The sequence below is a fragment of the Cololabis saira genome, chromosome 8 (genome assembly GCF_033807715.1).
Source record: "Cololabis saira isolate AMF1-May2022 chromosome 8, fColSai1.1, whole genome shotgun sequence".
In the NCBI taxonomy this organism is placed as follows: domain Eukaryota; kingdom Metazoa; phylum Chordata; class Actinopteri; order Beloniformes; family Belonidae; genus Cololabis; species Cololabis saira.
In genome coordinates, this window is record NC_084594.1 from 37,504,657 (window position 1) to 37,516,918 (window position 12,262).

At 42.1% G+C, this 12,262-nt stretch overlaps 1 pseudogene; it reads left to right on the forward strand.

Annotated features, from left to right (window-relative positions):
- The window catches only part of LOC133449174 (contactin-3-like), a 57,041-nt pseudogene extending 45,368 nt beyond the window's left edge, over positions 1-11,673 (forward strand).
- The last annotated feature ends 589 nt before the right edge of the window (positions 11,674-12,262 follow it).

Below are 12,262 nucleotides of genomic sequence, written 5' to 3' on the forward strand. Positions count from 1 at the left end.
TTCTTTTCTCAAGAGCATATACTAGGTTGTTCTAAGTTACTTTCATCAAAAACTCAACAGGTGTTGGGCATCTGGTGTGTGAACATGTATTTTCAGACACTAACAATTCATTTTTAAAAATTGTAATCAAAATCACAAGCTGTGAAATGAAAACCATTCAGTGATGTCAGTCTGTGACATCACAGACCCAACTCTGAAGATAATTATCCAGTTTTCCACTCAAGCTCTCATCATGCAATATTTACAGTTCCTCTGAAATAGCGTTTTCAAAAGCTGCACTAGTGCCAAAGGGATGGAGTCAGGTTGAGCGGCTGATGAACAGGAGTGAAAAAACCTGCTGAGGAACGAGCCATTGCATCACACATCTGCAGGATTTTCCCCAAAGCATGTCAAAGACATTTTATGAAAACCCCTTGGAAAAAACTAAGTTGTTAAAATGAAAAAAGGGGCATAAATAGTTTCTTCATACATAAATAAATGAAGTTTAATGTGAACAATGAACTATGTCTGCTTTTTGAAATACAGGACTTGTCAATCAATAAGGAGACATCGAAATTTGCTTATCTTTTTAAAAATAAACCACACCACAGTAAGTCTTTGACCAGGATGAACTTGGTTTGTGACATACTGACATGTCAACATTGATCAGGTAAATCAATAATTCTGTGATGGTGCTCCTGTCTCTTCTGCAGGGTGCTGCTGTCTCACCAACATGATTGCTATGAAACAACCACAACTAACTCCGGTGGGCGGAGTTAGTTGTGGGCGTGGTTTCACGCATCGCAGGCCAACCTATCTAAATCGCATTTTCGTTACGTAACGAAAGGGAGCAGAATCTAAACGGCTCGTAGAATCCTTATCACACTGGATGGCTCATCCGGCCGGGCTGTACAGACACTGCAGAATTTGGTTGCTTTCCTCCTTCTCTGAGTTGGCAGGCTGAGGGGAGACCACTTTATATATGTTAAAGCAAGAGAAAACATGTTTTTCATAATAGGTCCCCTTTAACACGCCCTCAGCACCCACAGAATTGAACCCAGGTCTTTCTAGCTGTGAGACGGCTGCACTACCAGCTGTGCCACCGTGCCCCCCTAATCTAAGGAAGATCCTTGAGACCAGCAGTAAAAGCATCTACCTGGCCCTTCTCTGTGAGCCTCCAACTGCATAAGTACCCTCTCTGAAGCCATCTGTTTGACATTTTCCTATCTGCTTTCTCCATAAATAGTTTCCTATATAAATACTGATGCTAATAACTTCATAATCGTTACCCACATTCCTTTGCAGTTTATTCTATAGCTATTGTCAGACATGCTATCATTTGAAACATTAACATGTTGGACCTCTGCAGGTCCTGCAGTAGTTGAACTGAACACATATCACTGATGTTTTTAAGAGACTTGCTACTTCAGTTTTAGTGTATTTATGACTTACAAGACACAATGTACTCTTTCACTTTACATGACATGTTTTCACTTGGTGTGTGTATTAGATGTCAGCTCACTCTGTGAGGAAATAAAAGGGGGAACATGCAAATGCAGGTCATACTGTGTGTCTGGCCTCTTTGGTCCAGGTTCTCATTTGGGAGGAAGGATCTGAGCAGGGTGAAGCTGACAGAGTGAGGGTTACCGGCAGCACAGTTCTGCTCTCTGGCTTAAAAGGAAGCACAGTGTATCGCATCTCAATCAGGGCTCAGAACAGCGCCGGGCTCGGACCCGGCAGCCGCTCCATCAGCATCTCCACCAAGAAACCACGTGAGTCAGCACACAAGACATAAACTACCAATGTTTCTTTGACTTAAGGCCTTCTGTCAAGTTCTGTTGGTTCAATTACCTTTTTCCAGCGCAAAAATGTATAGTTTAACTTTAACGTCAAACTGGATTTCCTTTTATGTTATATCCTGCAGATGACTGCACTTGCTTCAGTTATAGTTTGTTCATCTGATTTCACCCATCACATACTCGTTCAGCGATAACTCCTCTCGCTGCGATCATTCTGATTATTAACCCCCTCTGATACCTCGGCACAGCCCCCCAGCTTCAAGGCTCCAGTGAATTTAAGGGTCTCACTCAACTATGAAATGTGACTCGTAAAGTATATCCCTTCCTTCAATTTGTTTAGAGTGACGTACCTGCACCAATTATCATGACTACTACCTGCCATTATTACAGATGCTTTGTACTGATAATTGTAAAGCCATTGGAAAAGTGAGGGTGTTGTTTTGTCGACAGGTAACAGTAGGAGGAAAACTCTATGTTACAGAAAGGGTAACAAAACTCCCGATAAAGGGCAGGACATGAAAGCAGTGATGATCATAGTTGTGTTAAGCAGCTGATTTATTGGTTTCTTATTTTGTTTGAGATTATCATCCACAGCACACACACTGCAATATTCTCCTAAATAAGATTAGAAGATCTGTATGATGCTCTGGTAACATTTGTCCCAGCTGTTTTTGAAGATTTTATACAATATTTAAATCTCATTAAAAAAAAAAACTCTTTTCATAAAAGTTCCTCTTTAAAGTGCTTTCTTACAGTACGTACAATACTGGAGCCATTCCATCCCAGATGATTTGTGTGTGTGTTGATATGGGTTTTTATGTTCTGGATACCATTTTATTTTATTTTGCATTCTTTTTGTAAGGTTCTATATTTTTGGATGTTACAGTCATGCTTACATCAGAATGCAGTCCTACTGGAAAAAGATGCATCACAAGGCTTGCCTTCTGCCTCGTACTGTTCTTATCCCTATAACCGGATTTTTACACACATGCAAAAAAGACTAATCGAAAAGCATGAATCTTCTATTTTTCTTAACCTCCATTTCTCGACGTTAATCCAGTACATCAGATAAAATGCAAAGGCCCGGTGATTAAATCAAGGCTGAGTGCAGAGCTACAGACTGCTACTGATGACATCGGTTTATGCTTCATTTGTCGGGCCTGCACACGTATAATTGTTTGTCTTGCAGCACCCAGCCAGCCTCCCGGGAGCATTGAGTGGAAACTCACCAATTCAAAGATCAGTCTAAGTTTGGGACATGTGAAAGTGCTGGAGAATGAGTCTGAGGTGACGGGATACAAGGTGAGTTTGTGAGAGGGAAAAAAACTGCTCCAGAACTGAGGATACAAACACAGGCTCAGCAGCTGTCATCTCAACAAATGGCTTTTTCATCACAGTGGAAAGATAGACCTCAGCACTCCGGTGTTACATTATGGATTATCCCTGTCTTGCCTTTCAAAATTAAAAGATCTGTCCCAGCTGATAAAATGAAGGTGCCATGCAGCAAAGAAAACTCAGCCTTTTCTCACTTTTTTAAAAGTAGTTTTTGATGATGCCTACCACAAATAAATGTATATATTATCCCGCCATTTGCAGCCAGGCTCATTTAATGATCAGTCTTGGGTAAGAGCTTTGTTCAAAGGAAGCCTACAGCGCATGTACTCTAGACAAAGGACACAAGTGCGAACTCTTGTATACAGTACAGATCAAAAGTTTGGACATACTTCCCCATTTGTTTGAATGAGAAGGTGTGTCCAAACTTTTGGTCTGTACTGTATTTTTGATGTTTTAACCCGATTATGCAGTTTACGTTGCTTTGCTTAATGTTTCTTGAAAAAAAGGACAAAATTAAGCATTTTGACATGAGCATAGATATTATTGAAAAATTAAATATTTTAACAGATGTCCTGAGGTCCTGTTTTAATTCTTTGGGTTATTCTGTGTTGACACATTTTAAATTCATAACCTCCTCAGAATAGTGACAGTGCAAAAATAGTTCAACTTCCGTCAAACTTCCTCTGTTTGGGTTTTTGTTGCGTCTGCGTAGGCTGATATATTATACAGACTCAGACACACATCTGACTGCTAAGAGGTCACAAAGGTTACATGTTTTACTGCTCCAGCTGATGAATTTCATGATGATTTTCAGCCCAGGATCTATGTTGTCTCCAGGTAGTGTATCACCAGAACAGGCATAGCAGGACTGCTGTAATGGAAACCAACAAGACCAGTGTGGAATTGCAAATGCATTCTGGAGAGGAGTCCCTAATTGAGATCAAAGCTCTGTCTGAAGGGTGCGATGGTGCCAGTACTGGTCCAATTCGCATACCAACGATATCCAGTAAGTTGCAGAGACTCTCTAGCATGAAAATGATGGGACCTGGGAATGGGCAGAGACGCAGTGGAACAGTACACACTATGTTACTATAATGTCATCTGAGTGATGGATAGCGTCCCTCTGCTCCACGACAGTCTCAACAAAACCCTTAAATTGAAGATGTACATTACAGTAAGACTCTACAGTAAGAGTCTGTAAACCTGGAAAAAGGGGACCAAAATGTAAAAAAAAAAGTTGCAGAAGATCCTTAATGGTGCAAATTTTCATTTGTTTAATCTCGTAAATTAATTAGGGCCCGAGCACTGACAGTGCGAAGGCCCTATTGTATCTGTAGGAATTTTTCTCGTTCTCGTTATCCTCGTTTTTCTTCCGACAAAATGAGGGCCTTTATTCCCCCCTAAACATGCCCCAAAAGTCACCAAATTTTGCATGCAAGCCAGGCCTGGCGAAAAATTTGATATTTGATGGTTTGCATTAATGGGCGTGGCCTAATGGCTCAACAGCGCCCCCTAGAAAACTCCGTGCCTCAAGCCCCACAATACGGTTTGACGTACATGCACGAAAATCGGTACACACCTGTATCATGTCGCAACTTAAAGAAAAGTCTCTTGGCGCCATGGCCGAAACCGAACAGGAAGTTGGCCATTTTCAATTAATCGTGTAATTTTGGCGCAATTTAAGCCATTTCTTCGGCCGTTAATGCGGCCGAACCGTAAACCGTTTGCCTGAAGTCCTAATTCATATCTTGCTTGTGAATGAACCAATTTTTTTATTTTCTCCTGACGAAGTTTACGATGTGCAGTGTTGTGCGACTCGGGGTAGCTTGGCTGATTAGTTATTCAAGGCTATTAATGAATATTATTAATAATTATTAATAATTAATAAAGTTGACTATTTATCAAATCATATTATCAAAATGATAATTCTCGGGGCACCACCGCCGGGCCTTACTTCCGGTGGGATTCGATAACTAAAACAGCAGAAAATCAGTCTCATATGATTATGGTTTATCCTGCATAACAGCAAATCCTACTACCACTTACAGGATGAAGTGAAGGCGTGATATCCGAACACTAGGCTCTGCTTAAACAAATCAATTTGTGACCAAATCTTGCATGAAATAACAACCACTCATAAAAAAAATCAATCAGGATTTATTTACATACAGGTGTCAAAAGATGATAAACGCAACACCCCAAATAAACCTGATGGCAGAAATGGCTTAAGTATCATAAAACAATTAATTAACTAGAAAAACATCAATAGAAAAATAGGACATGAAAGTTAAATGCATGGAATGAAAAAGAGAAAAGAAATCAAGCAATAATAACGAAGATACAGAACATCTACAGTTCAAACGGGGCTCCTGTGGTCTTTTAAAGATGGACGCGCCCTCTGGGCCACGTGCAATCGGACCGGATGGCGAACGCAGCATTTAAAACGTGCCTACGGCAGAAAACAACGACTACCAAATAATCAAACATGATAATGATAACAATGATGATGTAATCTCAGCTCTGAACACAGATTTAGCTCTGTAACACTCTTAAGTTACTGATAACCCAGGTCTCACAATCTCACACACAGTTCTGAACACTCTTAAATCCTACTGATCACTGCTACGCGGGCTCACGTCTCCTCTGGGATCCGGAATCGGGTGCCTGCGGGTTTGTCGACTGGGTTCGCGGTCCTGCTGGGGTTTCGCAGTCAGGCTATCGCGTCCCGTCCCTTCCCCTGAAACGGATTAGACAGCGGCGGGGCCGCCTCGTGCCGGGCCGTGGTTCCGGACCAAAACGGAGGCTCACACGCATTCCTAGGCGCGGCGGGGGGACCGGTCTCTCCGCCGTGCTTCCCTCTCTGCGCCGGTCGCCGACGCGCGGCCGTCCGGGCCCCGGGAGAGCTCACGCCGGGCGAGACGCCGGCCGTCCGTCCCCGATCCCTGCGCCGGTTCGCAGACAGGGGCTCGGAGCGGGGAGGGGGGGTTCAGTCTGAGCACTCAATCGCAGCTGTGTCCCGATCTGGTTGCCGGGAGCGCGTGGGCGTCGGAAGCTCGGATCTGCAGAAACTTAAAGAGGAACAGAGTTTAGTGAGAAATCGGAGCCTCCCGGGGGACTGCGGCTTCAACGGCCGGACCCCGCAGGGCCCGGTCCGGTGCGGGCCTCCTGCCTCCCCCCAGCCCGGGGGGAGAGAGAGGAGATGGGATCCTTTGGCCTGGCCAAAGATCCAGCGCCGATGAGATGAAGTTGAGAAGAGAAGAGAAGAGAGAGAAAAGGAGCAGCGGCAGGGGTTTTGATCCTACGCGCGCTGCGGTGACGTCATCGGTGCCTCGTTGCGATTGGATGCGCGCCGCTTGTGGGCGCCGCCCCATCCCGCAAGGCATGCTGGGGGGTTGCTGGTAGGTTTTGTGTCTGTCCAAAGAGGCCTGGTTTTAGGGCTCCGCTGCGTCCCGACCCCTGCTTAGGTGTCATAAAACCCCAAGGAAGTCTGTTTTCCCTGGCAGAAACCCTGCTGGGTCCTTGTTTTGATCTCCGGCCATGCAGTGGGGGTCGTAAACGGACTATCTCGACCCAGGCCGAGATAACCAGGAGTTAGCAGCACGGGGTCGCAGGACTTCAGGAAGAAGGGGCAAAGTCTGGTTTTACAGGTCCTCATAATCACAAAAATATACATTTATAAAAGTCCACATGATCACTTGGTGCGGCCCAACAGCAGTCACCCTGCCTCATGTCCTAGTTCTCTTTGTCAGGACAGCGTGTTAACCCTTGGCATTTGTATGTGGAAACGCATTTGTTACACAAAGTCTAATTGATTTGAATATTATTGATTTTCACAAAATGTCAGTTACAATCACATAATCTCTACTTTCCAAGCGCATACTGGTGTGAAGGCCTTCTGATGGACCAACCACAAAAGGTGTTGGTGTACCTGACTTGAAACATGGACTCTAACTGAGGCCCCGCACATTTACATTTCAAACATTTCTGTTTGTACAGATTTGGGTCGCTGTCCAAAATTTGAGATTTGGAAATCTCATAAACCCATATTTTATTCTCAATGAAACATATCAGCTGTTAAAAATGATTGAATTTTGGTGCTTCATGGAACATATAAGCTCATTTTGAAATTGATGGCAGCGGCAGCACATTCTAAATTGGAATTGGTACAACAAAAGTCTGGAAGAGTAACTGGCACAAATCAAAAGCAACTGGGGGAGCATTGACAACTAATTAGCATTCAGTTGAAAAAAATTTCAAGAAAATGTCCCTCAACATAAAGTTGCAAAGACTTTAAAGATCCCACCATCGAGGATGTATACTATCATCAACACATTCAGCCAATCAGGGGGAATCTGTCTGCAAGGCCCAAGTTAAAACTGGGGGCTCGTGATCTTCGGGCCCTCAGACAGCACTGCTTTAAAAACAGACAAGAATCTCTGCTGGAAATCACTGCAAGGGCTCAGGAATACTGTCTGTGAACTCAGTTCACCGAGCACTATACAAATGCAGGTTATGCTCTTTCATGGAAAGATGAAGCCATATGTGAACATGACCCAGAACACTGCTGTCATCTCTGGGCAAAAGCTCAATTATAATGGTTTGTGGCAAAATGGAAAATGTTATGTGCTCCGAATAAAAATGTAAAAAAAAAAATTGTAAACCATGGGCGGCATGTCCTGTGGACCATGGAAGAGAGGGACTATTCAGCTTGTTTTCTGCGCTTGCATCACTGATGGTATGGGAGTGAATTTGTGTCTATGGTGTGTGCAGCTTGCACATCTGGAAAACTCACTGTCAATGCAGAAATGCACAGAGGTTTTAGAGCAACATACACTCTATCCAGACAACATCTCTTTCAGGGACAGTTTACATGTTTCAGCAAGACAACGCTAATCCACACATTGCAACCATAACAGCAGCAGTGCCTCGCAGGAGAACAATTCACGAGTTGGACTGCCATGCTTGCAGTTCAGACCTTTCACCGGTAGAAAGTAGTTGGCGCATCATGAAACAGAAAATATTGCACCAAATACTGAGGACTGTTGAGCAGCTAGAATCCTCCATCAGATAAGAATGGGACGATACCAGCACCTCCAGCAACTGGTCTACTTACTCCCCAGATGTTTACAGAGCGTTGTTGGAAGACCAGGTGATGCACCATGGCAGAGATGACAGATGTGTTGCTGCCATCAAATTAAAAAAAGCTAATATTTTCAAGGAAATGGCAAAGTGTCTTTCAATATCAGTTTCAATATCTGATATGTCTGTTTATGTTCTATTAAGCATAAAATGTAAGTGTATGTTTGTATTTATATTTTACTTAGCATCCCAACTCTTTTGGAACTGGGGTTGTAAAAAACAAATAGAAAAGCATTAATATTGACATTGCCTTATTTTGGCTCATGTTGCCTTGATTTACTTGTGTGGAGCTGATTTGAAGGCACCTTAGGCTTCAGCATGGATTCAAAACCTGAAGCCTTTACTCCAGTCAGCCTTGCTTTTGTGCATGCTGCCTCTGGCATTGCACACCTGAGTAGAGCACAACCATCATTAATGTTGGTAATGGCTCTGCTATGATGAGTCTATCCCTCCACTGTGGGACATCAAAAGCTTAGCCAGACTATTACAGCCATTATTATAATTGCATTACAACAACTGAATGGCTGATGTGGCCTAAGCAATTTTTTTTAAAGAAAAAAAGGCAGGTATATTAACATCTTAGCTGTTTCCACAAAAGGTTTTTTTTTTATACTCCCTGTGATCAGGATTAGTTAATGCTGCAAACATGTCGGTTTATCTGGAGATAAACAGCAATGGTGCATATTCAATTATTTGCCAGACTGCTTCAAGTTTACGTTCATAATTCAGGGAATTCACACGTGTTTTCGAATCTTGTCAAGCAGATAGGTTTTCAGAATAATGAAATGGTCATTTTCTGGGTATCTGGAAAGCGCCTAGAGACAAATTCTGTTTTAAAAGACACTATATAAATAAAATTGAATTGAATTGTAAATAAGAACCACAGGCCACCTCTAGGTAGTTTTACCAAGCTTTAATTGTTTTCTTATTTACATGTTTCCTTATGTAGAGTATCAATAGACACTTTTACTTGCTGCAAATCTAATTAAGATAAATTAAAGCAGTTTTGCCTTCAGTTAACGTGTACAAGTCAATGTACAATGTTTGAACACATTTAAAAAATGGCTAGGTGTGTCTGGCTTTTGACTGATACTTTATTTCAAGCTGATTTTCAACTTATAAACATAAAAAAATGTGTAATTCTTTTTAAACTGAGGGCTTCTCTTGGACAGTATGCTGAATGTTACTTCTCTAATGTCAATGTTGTATTTTTTTGTGGAGTTAACTCTACAGTAGAAATTGCCGTGAGAACGAGATCAAGAGCACAAAGTAAAATTTGAGAACCAATAACTGTTTTCTGTACAACAAAAGGTTTCTCCTTAAATTATTTTGTCTAATGTTCATATTAAACTTTTGAACATGTCTAACTTGTCAGAACGATGATGATATCTGTAAATGTATTCAGTGCAAAACTTCTTCCCTTTTATTTATGATTAATGAGCCTTCTCTATTGTAATATAATAATTAAGTAAGATACTATTATTGTATAAATAAGGTATCTCTATGAGATTATAGAAAAAAATCAATACAATTTCACATTGAAACCTTCTAATCATCTTGCTTGGATTTAATAAACATCATTACAGGAGACAGTGTTGTATTTTTTCCAAATTGGTCTGAAGGGATTTCTGCTCTGTTACAGTGAGCACAGTGGAGAATCACAGCAAATGTAGTGAGTAAATATACCAAAGGCTCCTTATATCCTTTGGGACTGAAAAGGAAGAGAAGCACATTTGCAGGGGGTCCTGGGTCCCTTGGGCCTGTAAAACCTTACTGAAAGGTATGTTTACAGAAGCTGCCTAGGCCAAGACAGGATCATTTTTCTTAATGATTTCGTCTCCCCACACTGGAGAACTTACAGGATACAGAATAATACAAGCAATCATATTTCCCCTGTGTCTGAAGATGAATCTGTTCTGGATATCTGATTGCTGATACTTTTCTCATTGACTCTTTCATATATGTCAAACAGAAACTTGAGGTTATTTAAATCTTCCACAGGAGACAAGCTTATTAATGATGAGTTAGTGTTTTCTTTCTTTCTGATTGTCCTGGGGTTTTCTTCCAGTTTATTTCAGTTTTATCCCTCACATTATTGGTTATGACAAACTCAAGTTAATGACTCTGCTGGAAATTGATTTTCCAGTACAGCCCGTCCAAGAGAACAAAAAAAGGCAAATAAACATCATAAGACATTGATGGACAGGTGCCTGAGGCCGCCCAATTGGTTGGCGCAGAATCCTGGCGCAGCACATTCAACCTAGGTTCTAAATTGCCAAACTGGGGGGTGGGGGTGAGGGGTTACTGGATGTGCATGTGTGCATGTTTGTGTAAGTAAGTATGGGAACTCTCCCTCAGATTCAGTTCCAAAATCGTTGATAGCGATGGAGTGCGATCAGCCGGCCTCAGTATAGTTCTAATCCAGTTCCACAGGCGACTCCAAACAGACGAATTTGTGGTCAAATTCCATCAAGCCAAACTTGCAACTTTTCCAAGGTCTTTCCAACCTGCCAATGATGAAAGCGCAGCTAGCCTGCAATTCTCTTCATAGCGTCTGAGTCTGAGTGTTGATAGTACAACATCCCTTCACAAAAGCCAGGGTGCCTGGAACGGGCCAGAATAGCTGCCAACATTTTTCAAATTTGTCGATATGCCAGGTAACCGCCAACTCCAGAAGTCAGAAGATCTGCAGAGAGAGGTTCCAAAATAGATTAACAGAACAGAGAGTGGCAGCAAGGCAGATAGGGAGGGAGCGGGGGAAGAAAAGCGTACACCTTCATCGAGAGCCAGAAGACGGACACATGAGATCAAGGAAGTTTGACATTAATACATTCTGTTCTGATTTGGAAATTAAAAAAGGACCATATGGGCTTTTATGGGATTTTAAAACTAAACCCATTACCATACAGTTATTACAGTAAATCCATATGAATGATTTTGATATTTTGACCAACTGACAAAACAACTAATAAGAAAAATAGCAGATATTAGAGCCACCCTATTTTGCTTGACTCACGCTCTTGCTTTGACTGACAATCGTAGTCAAAACTTGACTTATTTACTTGAACTATGATCAGACTAAAATGAATGAATAAATACATAACAAAGTTAATGCTGAATGAACCTGCACAGCCAAATGAAATCTGTCAAAATAATTATTCAAATTATTTTGAATTATTGTAAAGAATGTTAAGATACAGTGGCTTCAAGATCTTAAACTCCTGTACCTTCTTCACCTCTACTCCTTGTAATATCACCTTTACTGTCTCCTCTCACATTAAACATTAATATTTTGTCCTGCTCTGTCTGACTTTCATTTCTCTTCTCTCTAGTGCATACCTCCACCTCCAGGTTCTCCTCACCCTGTTCCCTTTTCTCACCATAGACTACTGTCATCTGCAAACATCATAATCGAAGGGGACTCCTGTTTGATTAAATCAGTCAGACCTTTGCGAAGGAAGGGCTTCAAAAAAAAGTGGCCACGTTTCCTTCAATGCCACAAAACTGCCCGTTCGGACTTTGCAAGGGAGAACATCGGACAATGAAAGGTTATTGGCGTGACGAGGAGATGCCATCTGAGAGGTTCTCTACATGGCACAGTGGAGGGGGGCGGTGCGCCTTGAACGACTTAAAGAACAATGGAGCTTCAAGTGGTGCAGGAGCTTCAAATATCAGCTATGTGGAGATGTTGCAGCGGGTGGTCCCTCATGACTAAGGACCCTTGTGTGTGTGATGATGACCAAGACAATGTTGCAGTTCAGAACGCGGCCTGAGGACTTCTTCCAGGAGAATAACCTCACTTTTTTGGACCATCCTGCGTGTTTCCCTGATCTAAATCCATTTGAGAATATTTGGGGATGGACGGCACGGGAAGTTTGCAAAGTTTGACATCAGTTCCAGACAGTGGACTCCCTGCGTGAAGCTGTCTTCACCACTTAGCCCAACCTTCCCATGATCCTTCTAGACACACTCACATCCAGCATGCCGAAACAAATTTTTGAAGTGATCAA